This window comes from Urocitellus parryii, chromosome 7 (assembly GCF_045843805.1).
Source record: "Urocitellus parryii isolate mUroPar1 chromosome 7, mUroPar1.hap1, whole genome shotgun sequence".
Taxonomy (NCBI): domain Eukaryota; kingdom Metazoa; phylum Chordata; class Mammalia; order Rodentia; family Sciuridae; genus Urocitellus; species Urocitellus parryii.
The window spans coordinates 133,992,325-134,010,402 of NC_135537.1; positions in this window are offsets into that span (position 1 = coordinate 133,992,325).

Below are 18,078 nucleotides of genomic sequence, written 5' to 3' on the forward strand. Positions count from 1 at the left end.
ATTAATCCATCAAGTGGATTAATCCACTAATGAGGTTAGAGTTTCATAATTTAATCATTTCACTTCTGAGCATTCCTGTGTTAGCTAACACATAAGTTTTTTGAGGGATACTTCATTACCAATGGCAACAAAATAGCCAAACGATGATGGGAAAGAGGGGAATGTAGACTTTGAGCTGGAGACTCAAGCTTTTGGGCTGAAAGACCCATGAAATTCATATTCTCTCTCTCTCTCTCTCTCTCTCTCTCTCTCTCTCTCTCTCTCTCTCTTCTCTCTCTCTCTCTCTCTCACACACACACACACACACACACACACAAATACAGACACACACGCCTATTCTGGTGGAAATTCAAGATTAAGGAGAAAAAGAATTAAGCAATATCAAACTTTCGTCTCTAACAGAGGGTGTAAGAAATGATGCTAGAATCATGTCTTCAAAATTCGAGAGTGGAAATTATTCCAAATCTGGAATTGTATAAAACCAAGTCAAAACAACTCCTATATAAGAGCAAAACACCTAATAAGAGCAACTTAGAGGAGGAAAAGTCTATTTTGGCCCATATAGCAAAATAAAGTTGTTTGTAGGCATGCTGGCTCTAAAAAAAAGTCGAGCATACTCTCTTTGAAAACAATAAATCAAAAAGTAAAAAAAAAAAAAAAAAAAAAATCCAGAAAGAGGAAGGCACTGGCTACAAGAAACAGTAGAACCAACGCAGACGTATGGTGAAAAGAAACCTCTGATAATAGCTGCATAACTGGCTGGGGTAGTGATCTGTTACTGTGTATGTATTTACCACACTATGATTTTATCATTATTTTAGAATTTATCTCTAATAATAAAAAAAATAAAAGTCTGCTGTAAAACTAGGCCTTGTTTTGCTGGCAGCAGCCTCTTACATCCAAGTGCCTGTCTGCACCATCTTCTCTGGTGCTTGGTTCAGTCTTGTTGTTTTGTTTATAGTCTCCACAGGGCCGAGACTACGCCGTGTATGTGTGTGTGAGTGTGTGTGTGTGTACCACATAGCCCAGGTGTGTAGTAGGACATGTCACTTGGGTTAGCATAAATACACTCTACAGTGTTCCTACAACAATTAAATCTCCTAACATTTCCTAGAACACATCCCCATCCTTAAGCAATGCAGGATTGTGGGCAAAACAGGGATAATAGAGCATAATTTGGAGCTGGGGCTGTAGCTCAGTGGTAGAGTGCTTGCCTGGCATTCATGAGGCACTGGGTTCGAGCCTCAGCACCACATAAATGTAAAATAAGGATACTATGTCCACCTAAAACTTAAGAATAAATATTTAAAAGGTAAATAAAAAATTAAAGCACTAACTCATAGGATAGCAATGAATATTTGTGAATTAATACTTATAAAGCAGTTGCAATAGCACTTAAGGCACAATAGAGCTCATGAAAATATTATTTTTACCTATAATATGAAGTTCATTTAAAGTTTATATTTGTTGAATAGCTTCATTATTCTTACATTATAAATTTGAGTTTCTATAAAATAACATCATGTCCCCTTCATCTCTCTTATGCGTTGAGGTCTTACACAAGATTTCAATTAAAAAAAAAAAAAAAACTAAAGAGGTTCCTTTGCTAAAACAATGACATCAAAAAAGGGGGACACATCATAAACAATTGATTTGATCTCTAAATGTCCTGCTGGCTCCAATTCCAGGGACACTACCATTCCATTCTGTCCCGGTGAACATAACAGTAAGATTTAAAGCTCCAGGAGTGGAGGGCCCATATCATACCAAGAAGCACTTGTACCTGTGGGTGGGAAAGCCCTGCCCCACTAACAGCTGGGCCTCCCCTGGGGACTCTTTAGGAATGCACATTCCTGGGCCCCACCTAGACTACCCCCTCCCAAACTGCAGGGCAGGGGTGCAATAACCTGTATTTAACAAGCCCCCTCCAGCCAGGTCTGACTCAGATCCCAATGTGAGAACCGCCACTCTAGAAGGGAATCCCACAGATTACAGTTCTGGGCTCCGAAAGAGCCGACTGTTGTTTTCAAAACTGATCTGGTTGATAACAAGAAGTTCTTTCTGTTTCTATGACAAGAAATTCCCTTCTGCTGTAAGAGTACCCACACTGAATTTTAAGAAATGAAATCAGGAAGGAAAGGAAGTCTTAGAAATCATGTCATTTAACCCTGTGGAACTGCAGATGAGGAAAAGGAGACAGAGAAGTAAAGGACTGTATCCAAAGTCACACGAAAAAGCTAGTACAGACATCAGGTTTCCTAAGGTTCGTGGTAGAGTGCAAAACACTTGGTTGATTGGATAAGTTTAGTGAAAAAAATCCTGGGAATGGTTACGGAGTGTCACGCAACCAACTCCATCGAATGACTGAATATTTCATGTTTCGGTCTGTTTTCTGCACTGTGTAACACACCCCTTTGCAGCCTTCTATAGATTAAGAAACATTGCTATTTTTCCTTTCCTTTCAGTCTGTAGGTTTGGCAACTTGAATTCTTGAGCAATCACTTCAGACACTTGAAAGGGAAAATAAGAAACTGGCATCATTTTCTTTGTGATTTAGAGCTCAGATTGCTGAGGCAAGTGTAATTATCCAGCAGAAACCAGAAAGGCATGAAAATCCTGCTTCCCAAAATGCTTGATTAAATATTTCTCAACTTTTTTTGTTTTTTTGTAAATTCCTAAGTCAGAAATGTAGATAGGTATGACAAGAATGTTTTTGTTTGTCTGTTCAATTTCTACAAAGGGTTATTGTATTAGCCAGCTTTTGGTTACTGTAACAAAATGCCTCAGATGATCAACTTATAAAGAGAAAAGTTTTATTTTGGCTAACAGTTTTAGAGGTCCTAGTCCATGATCCATTGGCCCCTTTGCTTTGGGCCTGTGGCAAGGCAGCACATCATGGAGGAGGCATGTGACAGAGCAAAACCACTCACCTCACAAAAGTGAGAAAGAGGAGGAGGCTGGGGTCCCACCATCCCCTTCAAGGGCATCCTCCAAAAGGCCTAAAGACTCCCCCCATGAGAGCCCATCTCTTACAGTTTCTACCACCTTCCAGTAGTTCCACCCTGGGGATAAAGCCTTTAACATGTTGGTCTTCAGGGGACATTCAACCATGGCAGTTATCACGTAGATTAAATGGGATAATATCTACAAATCACTTCGCAGATTTCCTGGCATATAATACATGCTTCATAAATAAGGATGAAAGTCTTAGTTGGTGCATAGTTTCAGAGGTTTAAGTTCATGATCCTTAGACCCCATTGCCTTTGGGCCTGTGGCTGTGGAGGGGTGGAGGACCGCTGCTCATCTCATGGTGGGAGGCAGAAAGGGAGATGAAGGGACCTATATCCCAATGGCCCCTTCAAGGGCACACCCCTAGTGACCTACCTTCCTTCTCCCAAGCCCCACCATCCCTAAGTGCCTACATCTCAGGAAGTTCTTCTATTATTCAGGCATTCATTCAACAAATGCTTTTCGCATAGTATTGTTCTAGGTGCTTTGGGATAGGTACCCTAGGGTCAGCCTCTGGTCTCAGACCTGAGTTCAAGTCCAATTCAGGCTCCTACCAGCTGTGAGATCGTGGACAAGTCACTGATCTCTGTGCATCTCAGTGTCCTCATTCATCAACGTGGTCAAAACAATGTCTAGCACAGGGGTATCCTAGGAATTAAAAGAAATCGTGTGTGCAAAGGGCTATGGAGGCTAAAAAAATTATTCTACGTCCTTCATTTCTCTTCAAAGTGTTTGGTGTCTTTGTGTGCTCTGGAGGATTCTTTCAAAAAGCCATATATTTAACAAATAAGTGATACAAAGGCATTTATCATAGTGAGACAGTCAGGGACCCCATGATAAAGAGGACACACACTCTAAGAACCCTAACTCCTAGCTGTTTCCCCTTAAAAGTATGGCATGTGCTCTCCCCGACTCTCTCAAACAATCATATCAACCTCAAAAACCAGGTGCATCATTAAAGCCAGGATGCCCTCGCCATAAGGAATCCGGGAAGAACAGGATAAAAAAATAAACCTGTGGGGATGGCCACAAAGGGCTAAAGGCAATCCCCAGGGCCGGTCACCTGTCACTCAGGTGATTTGTGTTTCTCCCACTCCCATCTATGTGCTCTTTTGCCAGCTGCAGCAACTCACCCTCATCCCAGGACCAGGATGTTCATGCAGGATGGGGTACCAATGGGGGGAATGAGCAGTCTCTGGGCTCCACGTTGACCGCCCGTTCCTCAAGGTCAGAACGAATGTCAATACAGCGTCCCAGTGACCATGATAGACAAAACAAGAAAACACCTTTTGAAACCATGCCCCAAACCAAGGCAGATTCCGAGACTCTAGCCCTCCTCCTCCAGGAATAAAAACTGATCCCTTTCTTCGCTGGGGGCATATCCAGCCTGACACATTCTTGGTTGGAGCTGTATCTCCTTCTTGCTGGAGCAGAAGCCCCGGTACAGCCTTGCCTGTGTTTGAGTTCCTCCAAGGGTCGTCTCATTTCCATAGTTTCTGGACCCAAGAGCCCCACTCCAGTAAGGAAAGGACCATAGATCCTAACCAGCAGTTCATATCAACAACAATGGAAAACCTTTTTGGACAGTTCTTGGACTTAGTTGGAACACCAAGGTTAAGGATAAGGCATATGGATACAGGCTGTACTTATTTCTTATGTAAGTAGATTATAAATGCTGATGATTAAAAATTCTGTTTTGTTTTTGTTTTGCAGTGCTGAGGATTGAACCCAGGGCTTTGTACGTTGGGCAAGGACTCTACTACTGAGCCACATTCCCAGCCCTAAAGTTTCAAATAACATACGATAAAAAACAAACTTCCTATTCCTTGCCCCTGGCTCCTTTTTTCCTCCCAAGGGCCAAAAATTTTCCAAAAATATGTCTCATTTTTCACAATTTTTTTTCTCTGCATTCTTCAAATTGGGTAATTTCTACTAATCTGTCTTCAAGTTCACTGACCTTTGGGGAGGGGGTCACTTCCATTGTGCTATAAGCCCATCCAATAAATTGCCTATTTCAGATATTATATGGTTTTTTGTTCTAGAATTCCACCGTTTCAGTTCTTTTAGTAGTTTCTATTTTTCTGGATGAAATTTCCTATTTGCTCATTCATTATGAATATAGTTTCCTTTATGTCCAGTTTTTATCACAGATATAGTAACCCGTCATCAAAGCAAAAAATATATATATTTTCCACTTTTATTTAAGTTTTAGTTGGAGCCAGTATGTGAAGCAGAAAGAATGAGACTCAATAATCTTCACAAAATATTTCAATCTTTTAAAATCCCTTTATTCATTTACCCTTTATTCATTACATCATTGTCGTCTTCTTCTTCTTCTTCTTCTTCTTCTTCTTCTTCTTCTTCTTCTTCTTCTTTTTCTTCTTCTTCTTTAGTGCTGAGGATGGAAACTTAGGCCTCATGCCTGCTAGGCAAGCTATTACTGAGCCACATTCCCAGCCCTGTTCAAGCAATTTTAAATTTCAACCTTTATTAGGAATTTATCATTTGAAAACTCATACATCCAATGTAAATGGGAACAGTATATATTCTGCTGATTTGAATAGGAAGACACCAATATGCCTTTTTGCATATTTTTTAATTGGAAATTTTGGGATCTCTCTGCAGTGCCTCATTCTGTAAGCATATAACTTAAAGGGTATGATCTCAGCCAAGCTCCTGAACTTTTTAGGTGGCAACGATTAGGGTATGAGAACACTTTTGCCACCTGACCTTCAGATGCTAGAATAATGTTGGCTTTCCAATTTATTCATGAAGAGAAAGAATTCTCTCCTGGCCACTCACTGTCTCTGCCCTTCAGCATTAGAGGAAAACATATTTGCTCTGCATAAAGGAAAAGGAAGTAGGACTTCTACCAAAATGACGCTCAACAAAATAATTTTTTAATATTCCATTTTCTTTTTTTTTTTCTGGTTTGCCTTAGTATATTGAACATCTATGAGAAAGCCATTCTAATTCAATGGAAGAGATGCTGAAGGATTCAAGATTAACATCCATTATTAGCAATGTAAAATGGAGGGAAAGATCAGTGAATTGTGCTCCTAGAATTCTGTCCCCATGGGAGACGGAAGGGTCAAGCCGAAAGCCATCCATGGGAAAGATGAAGAAAGGTGGGCTCTCAGAGCAGGGGTTTCTGGCTAGAAGCTGTTCCTTGCTCACTGGGTCAATATTTTCTCCCAGCCCCCTCAGGCTGATTCTCTAGGCTAAGATGGTGGAGATGGTGTTTGCTGTAGAAAGAAAGTGGCGGGCTGAACCCAGGGGTAGTGCCGAAAAGCTTCGTGAGTCACGCTTGGCTCAGGCTCCTCCAGGGAAGATGGAGACAGAGGGAAAGGAGGTGCTGGCACCAAGGGAGGACTTGGCACAGGGCTCTGGAAAGTTCAGAGGAGCTGGAGGCCCAGGTGGCAGGACACACCTGGATAGCAATGAGAGAGTCTGCAATGCCCATACAAGGGACAGCAGTCCAAACCCTATCTTGCATAAGCAGATGGAGTCTGACAAAGACTTGCCCTAACCTGTCTCCCATGTGGGACTGACCTAACCCTATCAAGCCCTTCGTGGGCAGCCTGGGAGAGCTGGGGTCAGGGTAGCCCCGTGTTGGACAGGACACCATGGGAGACAGACCCCATGAGGTTTCTGGCTCATCTCCATTTCTCAAAGCTTTTGGACATGCACACAGCTGAAGGAGGTCTCCCTGGCGGAGAACTTTGGGCAGGGGTGGCAGGGTGGGGGTGGGGACTCCCTTGAGAAAGCAGCTGAGGAATGGAAGGATCGGGATTTCCAGAGACTTCAGAGATGATGCCTGGTCTGATAGGAACCGTGATTCAATGCTCCGACTTGGGGCTAATTTGCCAAATGAGGTAGTTCCATCCTGACCTCTCTGGGCAGGGTTGATCTGGGAAGGCAGAAAATAGGCCTTCCCAAGACCCACGGGAATGAAAAGTGGCCAAGAAAAGCCAGATTTGGGATCCCAGAACGCAATGAGAAAAATAGAGAGAGGGCCGTAAAGGATTCTAGGTGCATGCTGAGCTGACGGCGCCTGCTATCCATGATTCTGATCCTGACATTGGCTTGGAGGCAGAATCAGCCCTTCCCTGATCTTCCAAAGCCTCGAAGATAAAGGGACCAGGTGAAGGATGGGCTTTGGGGCATCCAAGGGCACAAGTGTGTGACGGCCACCCCTACGGAACTCAGCAGGGACCAAAAAGAAATATTCATTTTCTATTAATCACAGGAAACTATATAAGATATAATCAGCATAAAGTACGTTCACTGAAAATTGCTCCAAAGATGCAATTAGGCCAATACTGAGAAGAGGATCTGGCATAAAATGGGCACTTAGTAATTTTTTAAAATTAATGAGCCTATGAATTAAAACTATATGCTAAACTGGATTGCATTTTCTAATACCAATATTGGAATCTTCCAGGAAAAGTCAATTTTGAGGGCTTTCTTTTCTCTTGAAGAACATTCTTCTTTTTATTTTTCACTAAAAAAAAAAAAAAATTGTATTTAACAGATTTCACAAAGAAGAATTCCACACTCTGGCAGGCGATGTCCAGGTATAGAGTTATCTTTGTTCTTTATGATGGAATTATCAGACACATCAACAAGATCTGAAGGTCCAGTTTCCAGGAGTTGGTAATGGATACTGGTGCAAGCCAGGCTTTCTGCAAAAGTTTGAACAAGGCCATATCCCTGGTGTTATGAAAGGTCTTTTAAACTTAGAATTGCACAGTAAAAAAATTATGTGTTGATTGTTAGTTTTCTTAAATGTTAATTACAGGGTTACGAACTGCACAAATCATGACAGTTTCTTAATGTTCTATTTTAAAAGTACAGCTCAGGGTGCTAAACACATATTTATTGTTTGTCAAGACCTATCATCTGGCAGTGATGTAGGCCAAGCAAAGTCTGATTGGGCCGAACCCTGGAAAATGAAAATATATTTATCCTCTTCCTCTTTGACCCAGCCTCGTGTCTCCTCATAGTTTTAATGGTGTCTGCTGTTGAATTTTGGCAGACAGCACCCAAAGTCTCTAAGAATGCAGGCAGCCCTCCAGCGCCCCAGCATCAGAACCCCCCAGGGGGGGTGCTTGTGAAAAGGATGGATTCCCAGGCTGCCCTGCAAACCTGCTGAATCAGAAGTTGAGTTGAAGAAATGCTTCACCTTCGGGGGGTGTCTGCCCTCTCCTCCCAGTGGCTTGCCCTTGGGTTTCACTTTTCGACAGGAAACAGAACATAAATCTAAAATTGCCTTTGTGCTTAGACCAGTTTCCTTTGCTGATCTGATTCAAGAATGGCTTTTTGTGCTATGACCATGAGTCCACTGAATAGATCCCTTGAATTTTAGGGGAAGAAATGCAGTGTTTCTTTGCTCACCATCATAGCTGGCCCTGGTGGCTCTGAGAATCAGCCAGCTTAGATTTCACCCTTGAGGATTACCATTTCACAGGCACATAAAGCCACCTGAAAGTCAAGATGAGAAAGGGGAAAGGGCACGCTGGACTCTTTGTGTGGTTGGTTTGTCTTTTTGCCATTGGTCAGGCACACAGCAGCTGATGCTACTGAATCTGACAAAGTAGTAACAGTCAAGAGCAGAATCGACTCCAAGATGCACTTCTAGAGAGTGGAGCCAAGGTTGCTGACCCACCACCTGCCCCTGTCATGACCAACTCCACACCTGGAAAAGTTATCCCCTACCCTCATCTGTAAAGTGTCTGGGGGGCCTGCAAAGTAAACTGATGAAAGACAACAGGAGATAAGGCATATAATTTTTATTCATCTTAATATTTTTATCTGCATGTGTTCAAAAAAAGAAGTCAAAACTCAAAAGATGTGATGAGCCTTGGGGACTTTTATACCATTTTAACAAAATGTGATACATTATGAAGAAGTGACTGAAAAAAGGGAAGGGGATTGGCAATAAATTATAGAAAAGTGCCTAGGAAATATATGGAGGAAACTAATGGAAGACAAGGATTCTGTTAGTAGGAGCTGCTTTTGCAGACTCAGCTCAATGTAATTCCTCATCACCAGAGATAAGAGTCAGTCTCCTCTTCCTAGTACAGAGGGGCATCTTCCTCAAAGGAGAATTTATGCACTGCTATTCTGCAGAGAAGGGAACAGCAGCAAATTTTCCCTACATCTGTTTCTTTATTGCCTATAGCTCAAAATAATCCTTCTGCCAGTATGACACATTCAGGATGGTGTATTCTGAGCCTCGTTATTATCATCAGCACATCCAGCTGGGGAGAAGCTGGACAAGGCTGGAACAAAAGGGAGTTTTTTGGCAGTTTCTTTGATTGCTGACCACAACCCTTGGCTGAAGGTCTGGCCTGTGCCCTGGTGAGGCCTGGTCTCCCCACCATCCCTGACTGCTGTAAACTGGTTTATGAATGGCCTTGTCCCTCTGAAGGAAGCTACAGAAGAACAATTGATGTGTCCATCAGGTAGGACGACTCCTTAGGGACAGAATCTTGGTTAAAAACTATCTCATAGTTCAAATGACTTAAATAGGTCATTTGTAATGGTCTTGTGATGTATACAGATAAACCGTATGCATTAGCTTTTTGTTGTTATGACAAATACCTGAGAGAGTCAACTTGAAAGAAGAAAGATTTAGTTTGACTTGCCATTTCCACTGCAGAAACATCATGGCGGAAGGGCACGGTGGAGCAAAGGTGATCCTCTCATGGCAGAGGGGAAGCAGAGAGAGAGTGAGCAAGAAAGGGGCAGGGACGAGATATGCCCTTCCAGGGAACACCCCCAGTGACTTAGTTCCACCAAGTAAGTCCCACTGCCTACAGTTTCTACCACCTCCCAATAATGTCAGCAAATGTGAATCCCTTGATGGATTAATCCACTGATAAACACCCTCATGATCCAGTCACTCCCCCAAATTCCCACCTTTGAACGTTGCTGCCTTAGGGACCAGACTTTCAACTTGAGTCTTTGGGGAACATTCCAGATCCAAATTCTAATACTGTAGCTTCAAATAAGTCTTCAAATAAGGAAGATTTTTTGGAGTTCAAATAAGGAAGTCTAAAATCTAAGCCAGGACCTAAACTCAGAGAAATCATTATGTTCCACTAGAGGGCAGTGTAGTAACTTGTTTCTAAGACCGTTGGCTCAGAAGAGCAGAGGAAGGGAATTTTGATCAGAGTTTTTAAATTTGTGATGAGAAATACCACCTTTACTTTAGAGTTTCTCTGCATGACGTGAAAACTACTCAAGAAGTTTTGGGTTTTGTTTTGTTTTTGTTTTTTTTTTAAGTCCAAATGATTTTTTTTTTTTTTAAGGCAAGTAGACAGACTTGGAACAAAATGGAATTGCTCTCATTTAGTTGCTATGTTGCTCTGTTGCTATGTGATCTAGTAGATGCTACAAACAAAATCAAGGAGATCACATTTCCTTTGCTTCAGCCCTTGGAAAAGCTTCCTACCCGTAAGAGTCCTCATCTGCAGTTGTGCCTGGAGCTACCAAGTTTGCAGGAGGGTTAAATTGGGAAAGGTAATAACAGCCATCACTAGCTTTTTTTGAACTCTGAGTACTAGGCCGGGTGCTTTACATGGATTATCTCCTTAATCCTTATGGTAGCTCTGAATTCGGCACTATTATTATCATCCTCATTTGACAGATGAGGAAACTAAGGCCCTAGAGGATTGAGCATTTGCTGATGGGATACAGCTCTTCAATGGCAGAATTGGGATTCGAACCAGGCAAATAAAATCTAGATGTCAGGTTTGAGCTGCTTCTAGGTGGTTGGTGGCAAAGACAGAACCAAAATCCAGTCCTCTTTGTTACAAATTAATGTAACAAAATTTGTGTTGCAAAAGATATATAGGAGTAGAAAAAGAAAACTTTAGAAGCTCCAAGGGGAAGGATACAATGTGACAGTAATTGCAGAGATAGGTTCCTGCCAAGAAACAAGAACATTCCAGGTGAGTTGGGATGAGCAGCCAGGGCCCACTGCTTCCTCAAATCAAAGACCTCCATGACTAGTGGCCTTTGAAGGAGAAGTCAGCAGAAGATGGCGTCTGGCTTCAGAACACAGACTAAAATACATAGAATTTTCACCTACATCCCTGGAGCCATTATCAAAGTCATCCCAAGATCATAAGCATAATTATAATTGCTATCACTGGAGTACTCAAATGCCTGGCTCTATGCTAAGCCTTGGATGGGAGCATCTCATTCTCATGGTCACTCCACCAGCTGGGCACCATATCCACCCTCTGTGTGTTCCGTGCACCGGCTCCTCTCAAGGGGGCTCCCACGTGTAAGGCATGTGTGGATACGTGGGTGAGAATCTCACACACAGGTTGCTTCTCTAACCACCTCCCCTCATCTTTGAGCAAACAGCCAGTTGGGTTGTTAGAATGCAACGAAGTCTGAGCAAGGGTGACAGACGACTCCCTTCTCCCTTCCAACACCACTCCCCGGCAATAGGGGCACAGAGGACTTACGGACCCATTAGGAAATGAAATGAGGGAAGAGACCAGCATGGAGAGTTCTACGCATGCTCGGAAGATGAGGAGGAATGGGAACTGACTCAGCAGAACTGGGAACGGCTTGCTACCAAGGTCCCCGGAGACGGGGATGACAACAAGCAGAGGGGACTGGGCTTACAGATTCTGGTCCTGAGGACTCTGAGAAAAATCATTCATGGAACCAAAACCAGGGGACGAGGTGGCCTGTTGGGGGTGATTCCACCCCCTCCTCCCACTTCTGAAAGCCAGCAGCAGCCCCGCCGATGGGCTTACCCTGGTCCTCTCCCCCACCCCTGTGCCCCTCCCCACCTCCATAGCCCTAAGAGCCTTGAGATGTTCTTTATGGATAGCTAAATGGCTCAAAGACCCACTTCCAAATTCTGCCATTTGGGAGTCCAACTCCAATTAAAAAGCCAGTTTGCTGCCTGTGACAGTTTGGATCTTTAATATTCCCCAAAGACTCATGTGGTAAAGACTTGGTCTCCAGTCTGTGGCACCATTGGGAGGTGGTGGAACCTTCAATAGGCAGAGCCTAGTGGAAGGAAGTTAAGTCACTGGGACATCTCTCAAGGCAATCTGGAAACCCTGGCTCCTTCCTGTTCCTCAGCTTCTGGCCTCCATGAGGTGAACAGGTCTCCTATGCCACACACACACACACCCGTGATGTACGGTGCTATCAGAGGTCCAGAGCATCAGGGTCCAGTGACTGTGAACTGAAACCTCTGAAAATAAACCTTTCCTCCTTATAAGTTTTTTATTTCAGGTATTCTGTCACAGTAACAGAAAGCTGACTAACAGAAAGATCTTATAGTAAAGATTTTTAAATACAGGTGAAGTGTGCCTTATCCAAAATACTTGGGATCAGAAATGTTTCAGAATTCAGAGTTCTTCAGATGTTGGAATATTTGCATAGACTTTACTGGTTGAACAACCCTAATCCAAATGTTCCCCCAAGTCAGAAACATTTTTGAGTATCATGTTGGTGCTTAAAATTTTTCAGGTTTTAAAGCATGTCAGATTTCAGATTTTCAGATTAGGAATGCTCAAATTGTAATAATAATTGAGGCAATACAGGAAGTCCAATTTCCAACTGTAAAGAATTCTATAAGGAAAGCTGGGCGTGGTGGCACACACCTGTAATCCCAGCAGCAAGGGAAACTGAGGCAAGAGGATCGTGAGTTCAAAGCCAGCCACAGCAATGATGAGGCACTAAGCAACTCGGTGAGACCCTGTCTCTAAATAAAAATATGAAAAATAGAGCTGGGGACGTGGCTCAATGGCTGAGTGCCCCTGAATTCAATCCCCAATACCAAAAAAAGAAATAATAACAATAATAATTCTATAAGAAGAGAGCAGAGAAAAAGAGAAGCAGGATGAAGGAAGTTATAATAAAAAACAATACCATTTCCCAGAACTGAAGAATACAATTCTTCAGGTTGAAAGACTCCACTAATTGCCAGACTCACTTCAAGATCCACACCAAGGGCTGGGGATGTGGCTCAAGCGGTAGCGCGCTTGCCTGGCATGCGTGCAGCCCGGGTTCGATCCTTAGCACCACGTACAAACAACGATGTTGTGTCCATCAAAAACTGAAAAATAAATATTAAAATTCTCTCTCTCTCTCTCTCTCTCTCTCTCTCTCTCTCTCCCTCTTTAAAAAAAAAAAAAAAAAAAAAAAAAAAAAGATCCACACCAAGAGGCATCAACATAAATTACAGAATAAAGATTTTCAAAGCTTCCAGGGAGGGAAAAAAATTAACACACAAAATACCAGGTATTGAATGACATTGGACTCCTCACTAGCCACACTCAAGTTAGAAAATAATGGCTTCAAATTTACGTGTGAATATTACTTTTGGCTTAGAATATTGTAACTAGATGATCAATGTAATATGAGGGGGCTGGGGTTGTGGCTCAGTGGTAGAGTGCTTGCCTAGCACGTGCAAGGCCCTGGGTTTGATCCTCAGCACCGAATAAAAATAAATAAATAAAATAAAGGTATTGACAACTACAACTAAAAAAAAATAAATATTTTTTAAAAATGTAATATGAAGGTGCCATAAAAGCATTTCAGATACACATGAACGCAAATTTTCCTTACAGGTAAAATTAATCCTCTTAAATAGCTAATGCAGGATGTGCACCAACAAAACAAGAAAGTAAACTAATAAAGATGATGTGGGGGGGGCTGGGGTTTTAGCTCAGCGGTAGAGGGCTTGCCCCACACCTGCAAGGCCCTGGGTTTGATCCTCAGCACCACATAGATAAATAAAGATACTGTGTTTCAACTACAACTAAAAAATAAATCTTTTTTAAAAAGATGATGTGGGACTAGGAATTATGGGATATAACCCAGGACAGCAGTGACGAGGGAACTTGCAAGAGAAGAACAGATAGAAAACAACCACTACAGAGGGAAGCAAAAAGGTCAGCAGGGTGAAGAGGGAGGTGCCCAAGGAATCAAAGAAAATGACTTGTTTGAGGATACAGAAAATAGTATCCAGACATATTGAAGCAGTCTGGAGAAAAATGAGCAATTGTTAATAGATGACCAGGCAAATAAAAAACATAAATCAGGGCCTGTGGCAGACGGCTTGCCTAGCATGGGTGAGGCACTGGGTTCGATCCTCAGCACCACATAATAATAAACAAATAAAATAAAAGCTTGCTGACTATCTACCGCTCCAAAAAAAATTTTTTTTAAATAAAAATAACTCAATGGGCTGGGGATTGGGAGAAGTCTTTTCTTCTGTCCTTTAATAAATTTCTAATTTCTACTCTGAAAAAAAAAAATGGGCTGGGGATATAGCTCAGCTGGTAGAGTGCTTGCCTCGCATGCACAAGGCCCAGGATTCAATCCCCAACACCACAAAAAATAAAAAATAAATCAATGACTAATTCCAGGAGAGAAATAAGGAGAATAACTCTTGCAAATGGCCTAAGACAGAAATGAGCACAGTTCATTCAAGGACTAGTGAGCAGAGGGCCCGAAACTGACTGGGAAGGGGAGAAGGCTAGGCAGTGAGGTCACCAAGATAAGAGAGGCCAGGACATGCCTGTCATTCAGACCACTGGGACAACTCAGCCATTTTCTCTGAGTGAGACGGGATCTGCTGCAGGGTTCTGTGCAAAGCTGTAATGTGATCTAACTTACCTGTTGGCATTTCCTGGTGTATTGAGAATAAACGGAAGAAGGGAATAGGTAGAAGGAGGATGGTATTGCAGTTAGAAGGTGGAAGACAATAATGATGGCCCAATTGGATGAGGGTGGCTTGAACCAGGTGCTAGCATTGGAGGTGGTGAGAAGCAATTGGATTCTGGGTATATGTCAAAGGCAGAGTCAAAATATTTCTTGACATATGGATGGTAGATATGAAAAAAAAAAAAATAACAATGATCTGACTAACCAGAAGGATGAAATGGCCACGAAGGATGAGGAAACCATGATTGGAAGGATGTGTCCCTAATCTATTGATGAATCTATCTAAAATGAATGATGTCAACCAAGAATCATTGATTCACTGTCAAGGCCCTGATAGTTGACTGGCTCAGCTGGGCAGTTTCACTTGGTGGCAGGGATCCTCTCAAAAATCTTCCTCCCTCACGTATCTGGTGCCTCTTCCAGAAGATTCAGGGGTGGGCCAGTAGGGGCTCCTGGGGCATCGCTCTCTATGTTTATGTGATCTCCCCACATAAAGAGTCGCGGTGGCTTTGGATTAGCCAGACTTCAGTGATGGCTCAGGACTCCAAAGGGGCGGGTTCCACTAAAGAGAGGAAAGCTGCAAAGCCCTTTGTGACCCAGCCCTGGAAGCAGCCCAGCTCACTCCAGTGGCATTCCATTGCTCAGAATCCGGGCACCATGTTGAAGTGCGGAGGGGATCAGATTCCCCCCTCTCGATGGGAGGAGAGTCAAAGAATTTATGGACGTGTTTTAAAACCAAAAAGTAGGTTTTGGGGGAGAAGATCAGAGTTCAGTTGGGGGACATTTTGAGCTGAGCACTGTTTGCATAGTCATATACTAAAGTAAACACTGACAATCAACTTAACCAAGTTGTGATATGACCCCATCGTGGGGGGGTGGAGTGGAAGGAAGTGACGGGGTCACTTGTGTGGGACAGCCAAGTTCTCATCCCCTGCGGCAGGAAGCCAATGGGTGTATACAAAGGAAAAACTGAGTAAGAAACATAAAGCAACATCAATTAGAAATACAGGGATGGATACCAGGGGAAACGCATAGAAGAGGTAAGGATAGTTCCTTCTCAGAGCAAGAGGGGGTGAGAATGGGGAAGGGAAAGGACCTAAGTTTTTTTAGTTTTTTTAGCACGATTTGACTTTTTAATCTAGGTACATGTACATTTGATAAAATAATAATTTTTGCAAATTCAGTTTCTATCAAATAGATGTTAAAAAGGGTTCAGAAAAAAGAAAAAAGATGTTCCATTATGTGGCAAGTATAATTTTAAGAAATATCCATCCCAGACCCCTTTCCACTCTGCACCTTGTCCTTTATGTCCCTGAGCTGAAAGAGTGCTCAGACAGCAGGGGGCACCTTACACAATCCAGGGACACAGCCCACCTTGTGATCTCAGAGCCAGGACCACTGCAGCTTTCCAAAAGCCACAGCTGCATCTCGCTAATCCCCTCCCCAGTCCTTGGGGGCTGGTGGGGCAGGGCTGATGTCTGAGGAGTATACCATGGCTCAGCGAGTCTGAGCATTCACTAAGATAACGTGGAGACCAGAAGCCAGGCCTCCTGGCTTACGGCTTTATGGTCTCTTCACAATAAAAAAAAAAAAAAAAAAAAAAAAATGGTGGCTACCATCATTTTAGATGATCCTGGTGGAGTGGGGTGGGGTGGGGGCAGGGAATGGGAAGGGTGGTGTTCCTGGACGGGAAGTCTGTCCTTCTAAATTAAGTGCATTATTTTTCCTGAATAAAAACACACCTGTCATGAAATCCACTGCACCAAAAAGATACTTGATACAGCAACTATGATGGCCCCTGGCCGAAAATACTCCGTTTCCCTTAGTCACCCTCCTCGGGTCAGTGTAAACTTGCTGGATAAAGTAACAGAAGCAAACAGATGTCCCGTGGAATGAAACTCCCTGGCTACAAGGAAGACGGCAGCAAGGGGCAGGGGGTGGGGAGACAAGGTTCTGGGTGGAAACTTAGGGTTTTCTCTTGCTCTTGGGGTGACCCCAGTCTGTGATCTAGAGATTTAAACCCTTTTGGGGGTAGGCTGGGGAGGGCAGTAGAGAAATTGTCCGGTGAGGCAGGATGAGTGCAATCACTGTTAACCCTCTGCAGGCCAAGGCAGCAGAGCTAACCAACCCTCTGATGGTGATTATTTCCATACAAAACCCTGCTCTAGTTATGTCAAAGTCTATTTAAAGTGATATGAGTTGTCTGGTGTCCCCCAGTTTGCCAATATACAGTATCGCAGTGACCATGATGGACCAAACAATCCAACCACAGCCAGGCCCAGAGGATCCACTGAACACCTAATCTAAACCAAGTCTGTCTGAGGCCCAGGATGGCAGCAGATACAGACCACAACAAAATCCATCTCTATCCCAAGGTGGCTCTCAGTGGATTTGACAAACTAAACTACGAGTGGCTGTGGCATAGTCCATGCCTTCGGTGGAGTTTCAATTGCTTGTTCTGTGATCCTGCCCATGGCTAATCCAATCCACTTAACTATAGGATGGGCCCTGCTTGTTGACTCTGCCAGGGGAGCAATTTGTAAATCAGAAAGTGCTGCCTGACTGAACACTCTGCATCTCTCAAAACAACAAGAGGAAAAAAAAAAACGTAGCCTGTTTTCTGAAAAACTACAGCAGATTTCCCCGAAGGGTCTCTGGCCGGTCTTCTCTTCCCTTCTCCATCCTAACCTGAATTTGACTTTTTTTTTTTCCAATTCCATGATAATGACTAAAGGGAATCTAATCAGCATCCTTTGTCCGCAGCAGTGATGCTGCACTTTGGGAATGAAATCTGAACCGTTTATCCAATAAGGGGTTCTGGTCCAGCCCAGAGAAGCTAAGATCCACCTTGTTACCTTCGGCTTCATTTATTCACATCTGCTGAATAAACAAATGTCAGCAGGAACATAACTCTGATCCCCCAGAGCCTCCTCTCACTGGCTTTCAAAACTTTCTGGTTATTGTAAGGGAAACATTTTGAATAAAAAGGTTGCACTATAAAGAAACTCAATGGCACCTGAATAATTCTCAGAGTAAGTACTTCACCTTCAGAAATCTGGACTGGTTCCAAGGGGCACAGAACCACTCATTCATTCAGCCACTGCTTCCTGTCTTTCCTGGTACCCAGCAACCTGTCCATGTGGCAGCATGAATGCTACTAGGCCTTGCAGGGATCCAGGCCCAAACTCTGCCTTCAGGGAGCTTATAGGCTAGGGATAAAACAAGATCAGTGAATGACAGGATAAAGTCATGGTTCTCCGGGAACTGAGATGGCACAGTGGTATTAATGAAGGCCTTCCTGAGGGGATGATGCTTAGACTGAGCTCTGAAAACCAAGTAGGAGGGGTTCAACTGAATGGG